Source organism: Myotis daubentonii, chromosome 6 (genome assembly GCF_963259705.1).
Source record: "Myotis daubentonii chromosome 6, mMyoDau2.1, whole genome shotgun sequence".
Lineage (NCBI taxonomy): Eukaryota > Metazoa > Chordata > Mammalia > Chiroptera > Vespertilionidae > Myotis > Myotis daubentonii.
In genome coordinates, this window is record NC_081845.1 from 79,115,295 (window position 1) to 79,131,443 (window position 16,149).

The window sequence follows — 16,149 nt, forward strand, 5'->3', positions numbered from 1 at the left end:
CACCTGTGCTTGTTGCTTGTAAAAGCCGATTGTAATCACTTGTATGTTGTATGAATGAATTCTTTTATGAAAACTAGAGAATTAGCCCAAATGGTGTGGGTCAGGGCACATGCCTGGGTTGTGAGCTCCATCCCCAATAGGGGGTGTGCAGGAGGCAACTGATGGATGTTTCTCTTGCATCAATGTTTTTCTCTCCCTTTGCTTTCCTCTCTCCAAAATAAAAAACATATTTAAAAAATAGTAATTTTAAAAGCTAGAGAATTAGCTGTAGCACAGAATAGCAAGCATGCATGTGTGCATGTACACACAAGCCCATGCACACACCCACACGGTCACACATATATGCAAACTAAAACTGGGAGAAATAAAATTGAGTTCACTAATAAGTTACAGGACCCTTTCTGAGGTTTTGAACTTCCATGGGGCAAAGGAACCCAGCTCACCCAGCTCTCAAAGGGCAAGAAGACTCTGGCTGACATCGAGGCTACAAATAGCATGTGCTTGGGGGCTTATGAGCTCCTTTTGCATGCCAGATATTTTCTATGAACTAAATAACATGTTTCATGTATAGTTACTGTTATTCAAATATATGCAAAGTTAGGATACGTAAAATATAAATTTGTTTCATTCATAGAACTATACTTTTTAAAATTATGTTTGCCTAATCAACTGATACACTTCAAGTGCAATTATCAAGTGCAAAATTTTTAAAATTTTTGACATTAAAACCATGTTTTCAATCTTTAGAAGATTGGGAGAGTGATGAACCAACCTCACTTTCTGAGTTTGAGGTTTTTAAGGGGGAAAAAGAAAAGAGATGCATGTTGGTAATAATAAGATTATTATTAAACTACCAATTTGTAAAGAAGCTAACACCTCTCTCTTCACAAACATTCATCCACACAGTCACACATTTATGATTAAGATGAGTACATTGGTTCCTGTTTATGCTGAAATAAAGGTAATTATTGTTATTTTAAAACCTCAGATAAAAGGCTTATCTTCCTGACTCCTGCAGAAAAGTCTGAGTGTGTTCACATGTGTGTATACTAATAAAGTAGAAATGTAGATAAAACATTGGAGATATGTCAGATGAAGAGAAATCACTGCATAAAAGTATTGTCAGTATGCTTGATATCTTTCTCAGTTTTCTCCTACTTTTGGTGAGATGAAAACTGGTCTGGTGTGAAGACTAGAAAAAAGAGCAATGTTTCCTCTGTTTTAATGACAACACAAGTCTTAATTAAGCAAAGTGTGTAAGGAGAGCACAAACAGATTTCAATGACTCTTTTCCTCTAGGCTTCCAAACACATGTATGTTATTGTAATTGCCAAAGAAGGCAGCTTTTTGTTACATAGCAAAACTAGCCAAATCAATCTATTTTTCCTAAGACAAACTGCTTTCAAAAACTCACTGTTACAAGAATGTGTAAGGAGGCAAGCATACAAATTTAAAATCGTGGTCTCCTTTGAAGTATGGAGTAGGCCAGTGATTCCCCCACAAGGAGGTGGGGGTGAGGAATTTTTGCCACTCAAGGGACATTTGGCAATGTCTGGAGATATCTGTGGCTATCACAAGTCAGAGGTGAGGAAACGGGCTGCTACTAGTATCTAGTGGGTGGAGGCCAGAGAGACAGGTGAACATCCTACAGTGGGTAGGACAGACCCCACAACCAAGATGTTTCCAGCACAAGATGTCAATAGTGCAGAAGTTGGAAAATTCTAGATTAAGGGAAAGAATACTGGGCACCCTGGATTAGAACTCAGATCTGTTGACTCAGGTGTGATCATAGGATAAATTATGTCATTCAGTCCATCTCCTTATGGAAGCCATGACAAGCCCATTTTGCCCAAATAGAGAAAATTATACCTGCCTTAAAGAGTTCTTATGAGGATTAGATGAGATACATGTAGATATCATAATATTTCCTGTCATTCCCCTACTCTAAAAGGAGCCCCAGCCCTCTGTAAAATTAAGGGCTTATCCTCTATATTTTCTAATGTTTCCAGTAATAAAGGTAGCATACCTGGTCCATTTTCTTTAAGGTTGCATTATTTGCCAAGGATCGCCTTAGCATTCCCTGTAAATTGATTTACCAGAAATCTCTTAACTTACTTCAGCCCCAGAAATGGATGTATTTTAGAATCAACTTCAAGTCTACTACATGTAAACAATTTTTAAAACATGAAATATATAGAAATTATCATTAGCTTTTTTGTTCAGCCTAAGAAATAAAACGTTATTAGCCTGCTATGTGTCCTACCATAACCACCACGACCTCCTCCTTAACCACTGATGACCTTTCACCCTCTTAGGTAATAAAATCCTGATTTGGTGTCAATCACTTACATATTTTTAATTTAAATTCTCTTCTATATTTATATGCATACTTTGATAATAAATTGTTTAATTCTTCCTGCTCTGATCTTTATGTAAATAGCATTATATAGTCTACATTATATGGTCTCTATTGCATTTGTACATCAACTTGGGCAAAATTTTACTTCATCATTTTGAGACTTTTTATTCATAAACATAATATGTGTCTCCATTTATTTAGGTTTTATAAATTGTTTTCAATAAAAGTTATAACATTCTCCATAAATGTCTAACATGTATGTTTATAGATTTATTCCTAGACATGTTATTTTTAGAATACCATTATAAATTATATCACTTTTACTTAACTTTCCCAGCTGTTAGTGATCTAGAGAAATGTAATTACAGTCAGGTACCACCTAACAATGAGGATACTTTCTGAGAAATGGGTCCTTAGGTGCTTTCATCCTTGTATAGACATAATAGAGTGCAGTTCCACAAAGCTAGATGGTACAATTTACTACATACCCAGGCTATATGGTCCAGTCTAGCCTATAGCTCCTAAGACATATAGCAGGTTGCTGTACAGAACAACAGAAGATTAAATCAAGCACAAGACAATACAATGTAATCAAATAACACTAGATGTATGAGGCTGCTGTCCGCATAACATGGCATACCGTTTCACAGAAAACTTATTTTAAAAAGTGGAATGACTACACTAAAGTAATGATTAAAGGTATAGTATAGTAAATATATAAGCCAGTAACATAGTCATGTATTCATCATTAAGTATCAGGTATTATACATATGTCTCTATACTATACTTTTATACAATTGGCGGTGCAGTAGGTTTATACCAGTATTACACTATGATGTTATGAAAGCTACAATAGGAATTTTTCAGCTCCATTATAATCTTACAAGACCACTACCATATATGTGATCTGTCATTGACTGAAATTTCATTATGTAGTCAATGAATGTACTATGTATGTGACATATTCTATTTCATGTGTGGAAAAAAAACAACACTTACTATATATTGATTATACAGAAAGTAATCAGGTTTTACTTTGTTATAATTTTGTATATGTATTACCTAGCCTAAAAATAATGTTTAGTATGTCAGGTTCTCTCTCATTCCTTGAGTGATATTCATTAGGCTTATCATCCCACTAATACTAGGTATCAAGATTCTGTTTTTATCCAGAGTACGTTTCACTAATACAATCATTCATACCACAGTCTCTTTTAATTTTATGGGAGAACATCCCTACTTAGAATCAAATTCTGATATGATGTCATTTATAGTGACATATAGGACCTATTACTGATATATTTGAACAATTATAGTGAAGTAATTCATTGGGGTCATGTTTATATTTTATTGTAATATATGTAACAACTTCTTTAAGCCTGTGACTCATTTAATTACATTTATCATAGCCTCTCCTTAAGAGGGATTGTACTTGAATTTCATAAGAGAATGTGATTTTTCTGGTTTGACATTTTTATTGTAGGGAATGAGTCCAGAACTAGAGGAAGATGATCATTTCTTTAAAATGCTAAGTTCTTCCTTAACCTAAATTTTACTGTGCCTTACATTTTTTTCAAAGAGGATTTTTAAGAAGACCCAACTGATAAATGTTCTAGAGAATTCTGTGTCCTGTTTTAATTGACCACTTCTGCCTTTTCTTTCTATTATTTCAGCCATACAGGCTGCCCCCCCCCCAACCCTCCTGTATCTAGCAGAGGGAAACAGATAGCCTAGAACTTTGGTGTTGTCTCAACAAGTGCAGTTTGAGAAATAACATTTGAGGGAAGCCATGATGGTTTGAACTCAAAGGATGGGCCCAAATTGTCTTCTATGACTTAGGAGTGGACAACAACAACAAAAAATTAAATAATCTATCCTTTTCTCTTCCCAGATATATAGGCATTTGAATTTCATTTGGGTCCAGAAGCCTTTCTTTAGCTAATTCTCTTTTTATTGGCCAGTTCTTTCATTATTTATATATAAACTAATTAATGTAAACCCTAGTCTAGACAGAAAATCAGCCAGAGTCCCATCTATGCACCCCATCTGATGTCCATGGGGCTGGCCCTTGTATCTCTAAAGCAGCAGTTCTCAACCTGTGGGTCGTGACCCTTTCGGGGATCGAACGACCCTTTCACAGGGGTCGCCTAAGACCATCGGAAAACACATATATAGTTACATATTGTTTTTGTGATTAATCACTATGCTTTAATTATGTTCAATTTGTAACAATGAAATTGGGGAACTGTATTAAACAACATGAGAAACTGTATTAAAAGATCGTGGCATTAGGAAGGTTGAGAACCACTGCTCTAAAGGATGCCTGTTAAAACTTCTGATCACCCGTATTAGAAATAGGAATAAGGATTAATGAAATATTTATAGTTTCTGCCTTTCTGTACACAATCTTTTTATATCTAATATTATTCTTAGTTACTATTATTATTTCTTATTTCAAGACTTCTTCATGTAGCCTTTATAGTCCAGTTATAACCTAGTGGGTTAAAGAGAGTTACAAACAACATATAAGCCTTTTCTCTAATACATGAGGTGGGTTGCATCTGATATTCTTTCCTCTGCCTCCTAATTAAGTCTCTGTTAATATTGTCCTTAATGCCTGAAGATCTAATCCAGTAAAAGTAGAGGAACTCCAGTAAGTTTCCCTCTTTGCCACCCCTCTGTGTTTTATATCCCATTTCTTCAGGCAGAGCAGGAGAGGGGACGGTTATGTTATTTCTCCCAGGCCAGATGAAATAAACCTGGCAGGAACAGATGTTAAATTGAAACCTTTGAAAAGTTAACACTACCTTCTGTAAATGAAACCTTAGGGAAGAAGACTTGAGACAATTGCCGCCGCGGGCATAGAATATCAATGCAAGAGTTTATTCGTGGATCTCCACCCTAGGCAGTGGGGGTGGGCAGGGAGCGAACTAAGGAATAGAAGTCTTCAAAAGACACGTCAGCCTCAGTTCTGGTTTTCTGACTCCACAGAACCCAACAGCCAGCCTTTCTCAATGGACCTTTCCTAGGCATTGCAGGCAGGAGAGCCTTGACAACTTGCATCTGCTTTATCAAGTGGACTCCCAGAATTCTAATTTTCCAATTCAAGGAATTTGCCCACATGAGGAACACGCATAACATCTATCCAAATAAGAGCTGCTGAAAATAACGTGGTCTTTGACCCTTTCAGGTGATTCATTTTAGTCCCATTGTCACTCTTTTGGCTCTCAGCCCTCACAACTTTATTACGTGCCTCATGACTACGTGTGTTGATTTGTTTTCTATAACCCTTTCACTTGGACAAACAAAGAGTGCTCATTTTGCACAAATCAAATTTTTATGTATGTGCTGCTTGTGAGTTTGGGGTATATAGGCACGTATATCCCACTTATAAATTTTAAAATTAAAAGAATATGAGAATTTAAGGACTGTGAATACAGTGGTTAGAATTACTGCTTTACCTCTTCCCAGTTGTGTAATCACTTATTTTTTTTTTTTCTTAGAGAGAGAGTGAGGAAGGGAGAGAAAGGGAGAAGGAGAGAAACATCAATTGGATTGAACCTGAAACCTGGGTATGTGCCCGGACAAAAAATCAAACCCTCTATCTTTAGGTGCACAGACTATGCTCCAAGCAACTGAGCCACACTGGCCAGGGAAAACCACTTAGCTTCTTTATGATTCAGTTTTCACATCTGTAAAATGAGGGTAATTATTAGAGCTACCTCCCAGCTTTGTTTAGATGATTAAACGTATTAACACATGAAAAGCACCCACAACAAGGCCCAGCTCATAATAAGATCTAAAAAAACAACGACTTATGGTTTTCATAATGATTTCACTTGACTTGCATAATATATGCATAATATAATAATGACTCTAGTATTTTAAGATTCAGGCTACAATCACTCACTAGTACTGCCATCTCTCCTGTACAATTTGTCACAGAGAACATCAAAGCAAGCTCAAGAGTTGTTTTTTGTTGTTTTTGTTGGTTCATTTGTTTTTCCTAGAAAAACAGTCTTCTTGGAGTGGAAAGGAAGACTCAAGTTCACTTTAACTACGTAGATGAGCAGAATAACAGAAAGAAGTTCAGGACAGAAGCAAGAGACAAGATTATTCTCAACATGTCCTCTATTTGTAGATAACATCTATCTATTATATATATATAATATATATATTATATATATATTATATATATATATATATATAATAGAGAAATATGCTAATTAACCGGATGCCTTAACCACACAGGAGGAGGTTGTACTCCCAGCATCTGGGGCGGGGCAGCAGGGGCTTTCTCCCTCCTGTGCTGGGGAAGGGCCTGATCAGCAGTGACTGCAGCTGCTTCAAGGGCCAGAGAGGGAGGCAGGGCGGGACCAGCAGTGGCTGCAGCTACTGTGGGGCCTGGGAAGCAGGCAGGGCCGGACCAGCAACTTGAGGGTGGGCGGTGCCTCGTGATTTCGAATCTCTCACTGGCCTCCTAGTGTTTCAATAAAAAGCATGATGCCACCCAACCCCTAAAAAGAAATAACAAATTATGTAATGTGATAAAGGTGCTGATTATCACTACAATGACAACTGTACTATGCTATATAAATGTATCAAATTAGCATGCTGTACCCCTTAAATTTGCACAACGGTATATGTCAAGTATTTATCAATAATTATTTTTACGTATGGTGATAAGCACTCTCCAGAGCATGGATGTCTGAAAAAGAACTGTACAGAACTTTCCTGGGAGAGTAAGTATCCCCACCATCCCTGATACTAGGGATGAGAATTACCTTCAGAAGGGGTGTAAATATGTCTTAATTTTTAAGAGGAAGGGGGAGAAGAAAGGGCAGCATTTGGTGAAAACGAATCTGCAGTGGGAGTTGGGGAAGGAGAAGAGGTGGCTATGAAGATGCCCCCAAGTTCTGGTGCAGGGAAAGTGGCAAAAACAAAGGAAAAGAGAGAAGAGCTCTAGAATCTATTTCTTCATGTGCATTTCTTTGTATTTCCTTCAGGAGTGTTTCACCCGTTACTAATAAATCTCCTAACTCCCAACCTCCTTCCCACCCCACTCTTGTTTTTACCAAGTCCATCTTCTTTGGTAACGTCAGTTCCCAGCTGTTCTTATTCTTTACTTCATTTACCTCTATCTTTATTTTATTTTTTCCCAAATTATTTATTGTTTAAAGTATTACATAAGTCTTCTGTTCAATGACATAAGTCATTGACCTCTATTGTTAAAAGTGGATTGTTGGTCTCTAGTTTTGCACCAAGTCCCTTTGAGTTCTTCTGTGTTTTCAAGTCGATAGGAGAAAGAAGTTGCCCAGACTTAATATTCACCAAGGTGGAAGTTAAGCCTCACTCCCCCATATACATCTTTCCTGTGGGATCATAAATCATACCGGAGACTTAACTATGCAAGGTCTAATGTTAATTATGGTCCTACTCATTTAGAACTTAGAGCGTTCTTCAGGCTTACATATAGCGTTCTGTTCTGTTCTTTCAGTGTCTTGCAATCTCATTCTTTCTCTTCTCTTCCTTCATTTACTTAGACCTTGCTTTCCCCCAGAGGGAAATCCTGCCTTCACAGAATTAGTGAGGCGTACCAGCCAGAGAGCAGATCTCTCAAACAGCATGGAGTGCTTTCACCTGAGTTCGCCAGTGCCCGCCCTCCACCTGACCTGTAATTGTGAGTTAAGTGTAGTCTCACTCCCCAGCTGCACCAGCAGGGCACCGAAGGAAAGGAGCTCCTGCCCAGACCAGTTTCACCTCCACAAATAAAGGCAGTAGGAGGACTCCACCTATGAACACATACCAGGGTAAGAAGTGGGTGCACTATGCCAGGTTTTCCAACAGTGAATTTTTCAGCTGGTTTCCCTTTCTCGTTGACCAGTGGAATAGTTTCGGCTTTACGGATCAGAATAGATTTTTCCACAGTGCTCCCCTTTTCCACTTGTGAAATAGGGAAAATGCATTTTAAAGTGTCTTAAAATGAACCAGGACTCAAAATATATACCAGCTTCCCTGAATTGTAAGTAGAAAACAGAGACTCAATTGGCCACGGTGGCAGTTATAGGGGCAGGAGAAATTATGTTTGTAGTTCTCACAAAACTCCCGGTTTCTCTGGGGCTGGCACTGTACTTGGCAACGGTGATTTTGAGGGATTTTTCACTTTTATATTTTGTTTTTTAAGATATTTAGTGCCCTGTTAAGGCCACCTCTGTCCCAACAACTTAGAAATGTCTGTAATTTTAAAACTAGGCAATACTTTATCAGCGTGATTGCATTATTTATAACTAAATATTTACCTTTGAATTTTTAAAAAACCAGAAAAGATCTGGGGATTTTGATTGGGCATTCAAGAACTCTTTAAATTATCTTTCCAGATTCTTCTACAAACACTTCTCAATGTTAGCCAAACCAATTGGTTTTCTTTCCCCATCAGCATTTTTTTTTTAAAAAAATATTTTATTGATCTTTTACAGAGAGGAAGGGAGACAGATAGAGAGTTAGAAACATTGATGAGAGAGAAACATCAATGAGCTGCCTCCTGCACACCCCCTACTGAGGATGTGCCCACAACCAAGGTACATGCCCTTGACCGAAATCGAAACTGGGACCCTTCAGTCCACAGGCCGATGATCTATCCACTGAGCCAAATCGGTTAGAGCTTCCCATCAGCATTTTTTGATGTTACATCTTTATCTTAATCTTTTGTGTCATCTTCCCGCCACTGCAAAATACTGGTCACTATTGAAAACCAAATTCAAATCTCACTCATGTATGCCAGTCACCTTTCCTGATCATCTCAACTAGCTATAATCTCTCCTTTCCACTGCTTTCTTCCAACCCTTAATACTTTCTGGTAGTTTCATAAAATGCAAAGTCTCACAAATTTTGGAATACCTGTAAAATGAAGTTTCCTAGGCCCTATGCCCATGAATTTCTGACTCAAATAAATTTGGGGTGAGACCTACACATATGCATTTTTACATGCACACAAAAGGATCTGATATATGTTGTGTGTAAACCATATTTTTTTAATATATTTTTTATTGATTATTACATATGTGTCCTTGTCCCCACGTTACCCTCTACCCCCCCCATGCCCTCACCCCCCCCCCCCGTTGTCTGTGTCCATTGGTTAGGCCTATATGCTTGCATGTAAGTCCTTTGGTTGATCTTTCCCCCTTACCCCCACCCTCCCCTACCTTCCCTCCAAGGCCCGACAGTCCAATCAATGCCTCTCCGTCTCTGGATCAGTCCTTGTTCATCAGTTTATGTTGTTCATTATATTCCACAAATGAGTGAGATCATGTGGTATTTATCCGCTCTCCAGTTCCATCCATGCTGTGGCAAATGGTAAGAGTTCCTTTTTCTTCTTCCTCTTCTTAAAGAATACCTTTCAGCATTTCATATAATGCTGGTTTGGTGGTGATGAACTCCTTTAGCTTTTTCTTATCCGTGAAGCTCTTTATCTGACCTTCTATTCTGAATGATAGCTTTGCTGGATAAAGTAATCTTGGTTGCAGGTTCTTGCTATTCATCACTTTGAATATTTCTTGCCACTCTCTTCTGGCCTGCATGGTTTCTGTTGAGAAATCAGCTGATAGTCATATGGGTACTCCCTTGTAGGTAACTGACTGTCTTTCTCTTGCTGCTTTTAAGATTCTCTCTTTGTCTTTTGCTCTTGGCATTTTAATTATGATGTGTCTTGGTGTGGTCCTCTTTGGATTCCTTTTGTTTGGGGTTCTCTGTGCTTCCTGGACTTGTAAGTCTATTTCTTTCACCAGGTAGGGGAAGTTTTCTGTCATTATTTCTTCAAATAGGTTTTCAATATCTTGCCCTCTCTCTTCTTCTGGCACCCCTATAATTCTGATGTTGGTATGCTTGAAGTTGTCCCAGAGGCTCCTTACACTATCTTCATATTTTTGGAATCTCTTTTCTTTTTTCTTTTTCGGTTGGGTATTTTTTGTTTCTTTGTATTTCAAATCTTTGACTTGATTCTTGGGATCCTCTTGTCTGCTGTTGGATCTCTGTAAATTATTCTTTATTTCAGTCAGTGTATGCTTAATTTCTAGTTGGTCCTTTTTCATGTCCTCCAGGGTCTCACTATACTTATTGAGGGACTCATTAAATTTATCGGCGGTTTCCATAAAATTCTTGAAAAACCTTATAAACGTGGCCTTGAACTCTATATCCAGTCGTTTGCTTTCCTCCATTTCTACCATTTGTGACCTGTTTCTTTGTCTCCGCATTTTGGCTGCTTCCCTGTGTTGATAGAGGGGCTTTGTGTGCTAGGTGTCCTGTAGGGCCCAGTGGCTCAGCCTCCCCAGTTACCTGAGGTGGACACTCTTGGTGCACCCCCTTGTGGGCTTTGTGCACAGTCTTGTTGTAGTTATGCCTTGGTTGTTGTAGGATCACTGGGAGGAATTGACCTCCAGACCAATTGGCAGTGAGAATCAGCTGTGTCTGCAGTGGGAGAACTTCTGTGCTGGAGACACCCTTCTGGGGCAAGACTTGCTTCAGTGGGGTTTTGGTGCTCACTGAGTCTGAACCCTGAGTGTGTCCCTTATGGATCTGAGGAGTTGTGATCTGGATGGTCCCCCTCTGACCACTGGGTACAGTGGCTCTTGGATCTAAGGAGGTGCTAATTTAGCCTCTGCTTGAGGTTACACAGCAGGAGCTACGAAGAGAACTGCAGATTCCCCTTCCTTTTTTGGAGTTTGGAGGTGCCCTGATGAGGCTCAGCTGTGAAGCAATGCAAGCCACTGTGGGGCCTTGGGCCTTCTCTTGGAAGTTCTGGGTCTGTCTGGCCCGGCTGCAGTTAGTTAATTATCAGGTTGCAAAGGGCCGGGGCATTCATATGCAAAAGTCTCTGCCACAGCCTGGGTGGGGCGGGGTCTCAAGGAATCAAAGGGCGGAGCAAGCAGCTATGGTGGATCCTTAGCCCTGCCCTAAGGAGTCGTGTGTCTCAGTGTCCCGGTAACGGCTGCAAGCACCTCTGAGGGAAAGCTGCCCTCAAGTTTGCCCGCTGCCAGACAGTCCAGTTTCTCCCTGTATGAGTCCTGGGTCCCCAGAGACTTCCCGGAACCGGAGTTCAGAGCTGTCAGGAGCTTGTGACTCCCTCCAGATTCAAAAAGACAGCCACGTCCTCAGGTGCCAGCCCCTTTCCGTGCGCGCGAGCCCCCGTACCTCTGCACTTTACTTCTGCAGCTCCTCTGGCTCTCAGTGTGCTTTTCTTTCTTTCTAGTTGTAGAATTTACACTCAGCTAGCCTTCCTGTAGTTCTGGATGATGTCCGTTTTGTGTTCCTAGAAGATTTTTCAATTGTTGTGGGAGGCAGCAATTTCCCGGTGTTTATCTATGCCGCCATCTTAATTTCTCCCCCCATATTTTTTTTAAGTATGTTTTATTGGTTTTAGAAAGAGAGAGGACAGGAGAGGGAGAGAGAGAGAGAGAGAGAGAGAGAGAGAGAGAGAGAGAGAGAGAGAAATATCAGTGATGAGAGATAATCATTGATCAACTGTGAGAGAGGAACATTGATCTGTTGCCTCCTGTATCAGTGATGAGGGTGGGGGGTGGGGAGGGGAATCTAACCCACAACCTGGGTATGTGTCCTGACTGCAAATTGAACCAGTGATGGGACAGCACTCAAGCAACTGACCTCACAGGCCACAGCTAGACCATATTTTGAGAAGTTTCAACATAACATTTTATATATTTGTTACTTGTATAAATGTAAATGTCTGATTTCCCCTGTTCAATTATATGCTATTAAAGAATAGAAATTATATTTTATACTGTTCTTTATTTCACTCAATTTCCTAAATTTAAATAATATTAATAGCACTAATTTATGTAGGTCTATTTAGACAAGTCAAAATCAATATTTTATATTCAGTACAATATCAGAAAGAGGATTGATCTGTAAAGTTATCCAAAAGGTTAGAATAAAGATAACATCAGTATTGGGGTTTTTATAGGAGAAAGAGGGTAATAAGGTCCAAACCAATGGTTATAATTAAGTATTGATTTTCTTGGGGTCAGATACTCCCTAATATTTTGGTATACTTTCTTTTAGGGGACACCTAAGATTCTTTATTTTCTAAATGTCATTTCTTGTGGTAAAAAGTGAGTACTGAAAACTGAAACCTAAAAATTATCAAGATGCCGTAGGACATCTTGTTGAACGGAAACCAATTTTCCTGGTGAGAAACTTGGTTTCATTTTTTATTTTATAAATGTTGGCTTAATAGTGATTATGTGTCATGGAAAAGCCCCACAACATTCGCTATATCAAATGCTGTGAAAATTATCCAGCTCATATTATACCTCTAAGCACTTCACCAAAATGTAATAATTTCCTGAAACATAAAAGAAACTTTTTCCCATCTTTATTTTATTTTTATTTATTTTATATTTTTTCTTAAGTGAAAGTACTGTGTTGTCCTTCGGTTCTCACCCCAGAGCCAATGAATGGACTTGATTTCCTTCCACTGGCAGTGAAGTTGGGAGGCTGGTGATGTGCAGAAGAACCCTGAAATCTGTGCTCTGGGATCACAGGTTCCAGCGTCCTGGGTGTCAGTGGGGGAAACCATCTCCATAATCCAAATCGGTGACTTAAAGAAGCAGAACGCCCACATGGTGTTGCTCAGTGGTTGAGTGTATACCTAGGAACCAGGAGGTCACGGTTTGATTACCCCTGAGGGCACATACACGGGTTGTAGGCTTGATCTCCAGTAGGGGGCGTGCAGAGGGAAGCCAATCAATGACTCTCTCATCATTGATGTTTCTCTCTCTCTCTCTCTCTCTCTCTCTCTCTCTCTCTCTCTCTCTCTCTCTCTCTCTCCCTCTCTCTCCCTTCCTTTCTGAAATCAATTAAAAGAAAAGAAAAGAAATAAAAGGACCAGAACATCCAATTTCTGGACGGTTCAATGAAAATAGTTTTCTGACCTGGAAAAAATCGTGTAGATATTTTATAAAATAACTGCAACTCTCTTCCAGAAAAGATTGCTCCCAGCCTCCTTGAAGCCAGGGGACAAGGCTTTTAAGTCTATTCTTAGGCCTAGGCCCCCTCCCAGTGATTATCAAACATGTAGTGCTTTCCTATTTAAACTCATTGCAACACAGTTAGGGGCGGTGGGCTGGTAGAAAGATTGGAAGATGGATTATCATCCCATCTACAAATAAACTGCCAATAAGAAGCACTTTACAGACATGTCTGCCCAGGTCTCTTATGTCCCATCCCTGGAGGTTAGCTGCTTTGACACGATATTCCTTTTTTTCTTTTCTTTGTTTTTTTAAGTTTTTACTCTCTGGAGTGAAGATGCTCTTTGTTGAGAAGTCTCCCTGACTGCTGTAACTTCCCGGGTTCCTGCCTCTTATCACTGCCTGGTTCACACACTGCATCTTAAAAGAGTGGAGGTCTACCTCCTGTACTTTGGGTCAGATTAGATCTTGTATTGCTTTCCTCAGAGAGGGTCTCACTTTGGTTTTGTGACACTTTTTAGGCCTCACAAGAAAGTTCTAAGCTTTTCAGCCACCTTCCTCACAGGTTGCCTGAGGCCTTATATTCCTGGTATCATCTGAAGGTTAAAAGTATGATGCTAAAAGTCTTTGTTTTACATAGAAGGGGATACTAGGGTTTCTTTTCCAAGATAGACACTCTATAGAAGTGATTTTCTCTCTTTCTTTATTCTTTTTTTTTAAAAATATATTTTATTGATATTTTACAGAGAGGAAGGGAGAGAGATAGAGAGTTAGAAACATCGATGAGAGAGAAACATCGATCAGCTGCCTTCTGCACATCTCCTACTGGGGATGTACCCGCAACCGATGTACATGCCCTTGACCAGAATCGAACCTGGGACCCTTCAGTCCGCAGGCCGACGCTCTATCCACTGAGCCAAACTGGTTTCGGCTCTTTCTTTATTCTTATTTCTTTTTTCTTCTTCATCTCATTTTCTTTTATCTTTGCATTTCTCTCTCTTTTTCTCTCTTTCTGGAAATTTGGGACAAATATTATTTTTAGTATACCAGAGTTATTCCCCTAATTCTTTAATTTTCTAAATACATAATCTTTATTTACCTTGTTATGTACCATGTCCCTCTTCCCCTGTCCGTAACATCATTAGGTGGTCCTCATTTTTGTATTCTCTTTAGTATTACCCAGTATTCATTCCCCAAAATACTGCACTAACTCAATCGTATTTATTTCATTTTTCTTGCCAATGATTGGGTTAGAAAAGAGCACGTGACCTAATACTGGCCTATGAGATTTGAGAAGTTTAATGGGTTCATCTGGGAAAGCAAAATTTTGCCGAATCTCTTTTTTTCACTTAGCTGTATGTCAAATAATTTCATATTGCTAAAGTCGTCATAATTTTTGTTCATAAAAATTTATGTATACAGGAAACATAGCTAATTTGCTTAATTAGTTAAATGTAGAGCAATAAAATGCATCATTTAATTATCTGTACTTTTTTATTGTTATACACATTTTTAGAGATTTAGCCACTTCCTTCTTTTAAAATATTATTTAAATTGTATGTATTCCCAGAGTGGAATTATTAAGTAAAAACTACACAACTTTTATGTTTCTTGGTTTCCAAAAAGTTGCCATTGGCAGTTTACAAATTTTCAGTCTGTTCACACCTTTGAAAGCACCAGGCATTATATCCATTTTTGCTAATTTGTCTGAATTTGCTTTTCTTTGATTCTTGGCAAGTTTGAACATTTTTTCCTCACACATTCACTAATTGAGTTTCTCTTTGGATATTTCTCATCATTTCCTTTCTGTAAATTATTTATGGGGCCGTATTTTACTTAAACAAATATTTGGGAGCTTCTCATATAATGTAATTATTGGCCCTTGCCTTATTTACTGAAAATATCATTTGTTTTCCCATTTGGGCTACCTTATTTTGACTGAAGAAGTTTATAACTTTGAAGTCACCACATTTATTTATTCTCCTTTTATGATTTCTTTTACTGCTTTTTAGTATAGAGAGTCCTCCCTCAAATCCCCTAAATCCAGTGAATATTAAATTCCTCATCTGGTTTCCCTAACATTTTATTTTCATATTTAATTATTTTATCCATCTGGAATTGCTTTTGACCAATATTCAGAGTTACAAGAAAGGCTTGATTTATTATTTTTTTCCAAAATGTTAACCAGCCATTCAACTGCCACTTACTGAATAATCCTTTGCTTCCCTGCTGCTTTGATAAAATAAATCTTACATCTAATAAAGTCTGTATACGGAGGACTCTCTTCTGCTCCATTTAGCTTTGCTTTGTAGTTGCCAAGACACTTTAACATACATTATTGGATTTCATCCTTCCTACCCCACACTGATTGCTGGGTTCACCCCCTGCTGCTCCTCCTGCCATGCAAACTCCAAGCAATCTCACTTGTCCCATGTCCCTCTTCTAGATGGAAAACAAAACCCTGGAAGGTGAAGCCACTTATTAACCAGCCCTCCCAGCCACTTTGGATTGGGGAGAAACGGGAAACTTCAGTCTTCACTAGCCCTGTGCCCTGGGACACCTCATCCCTACGTTGGGGAAAACACTGGTTATCAATGGTTTTGGCTTCAGAGTCTTATGTGAGCCTTCTTTCGGGCTCCCCCAAACTAGGGCCCTTTGCACACACACACATTCACCTCTCAGGACCCTCTGGTTGCTTCTGTGGCTGCTCAGCGGGGAAGCAGGGCGGGATGCAGAGCAGCTGCCTGCCTCTGTGCTTCCCAGCCCGCATGCGTTTGGCACTGACTGAGAACTCTGCTTGCTGTCAGT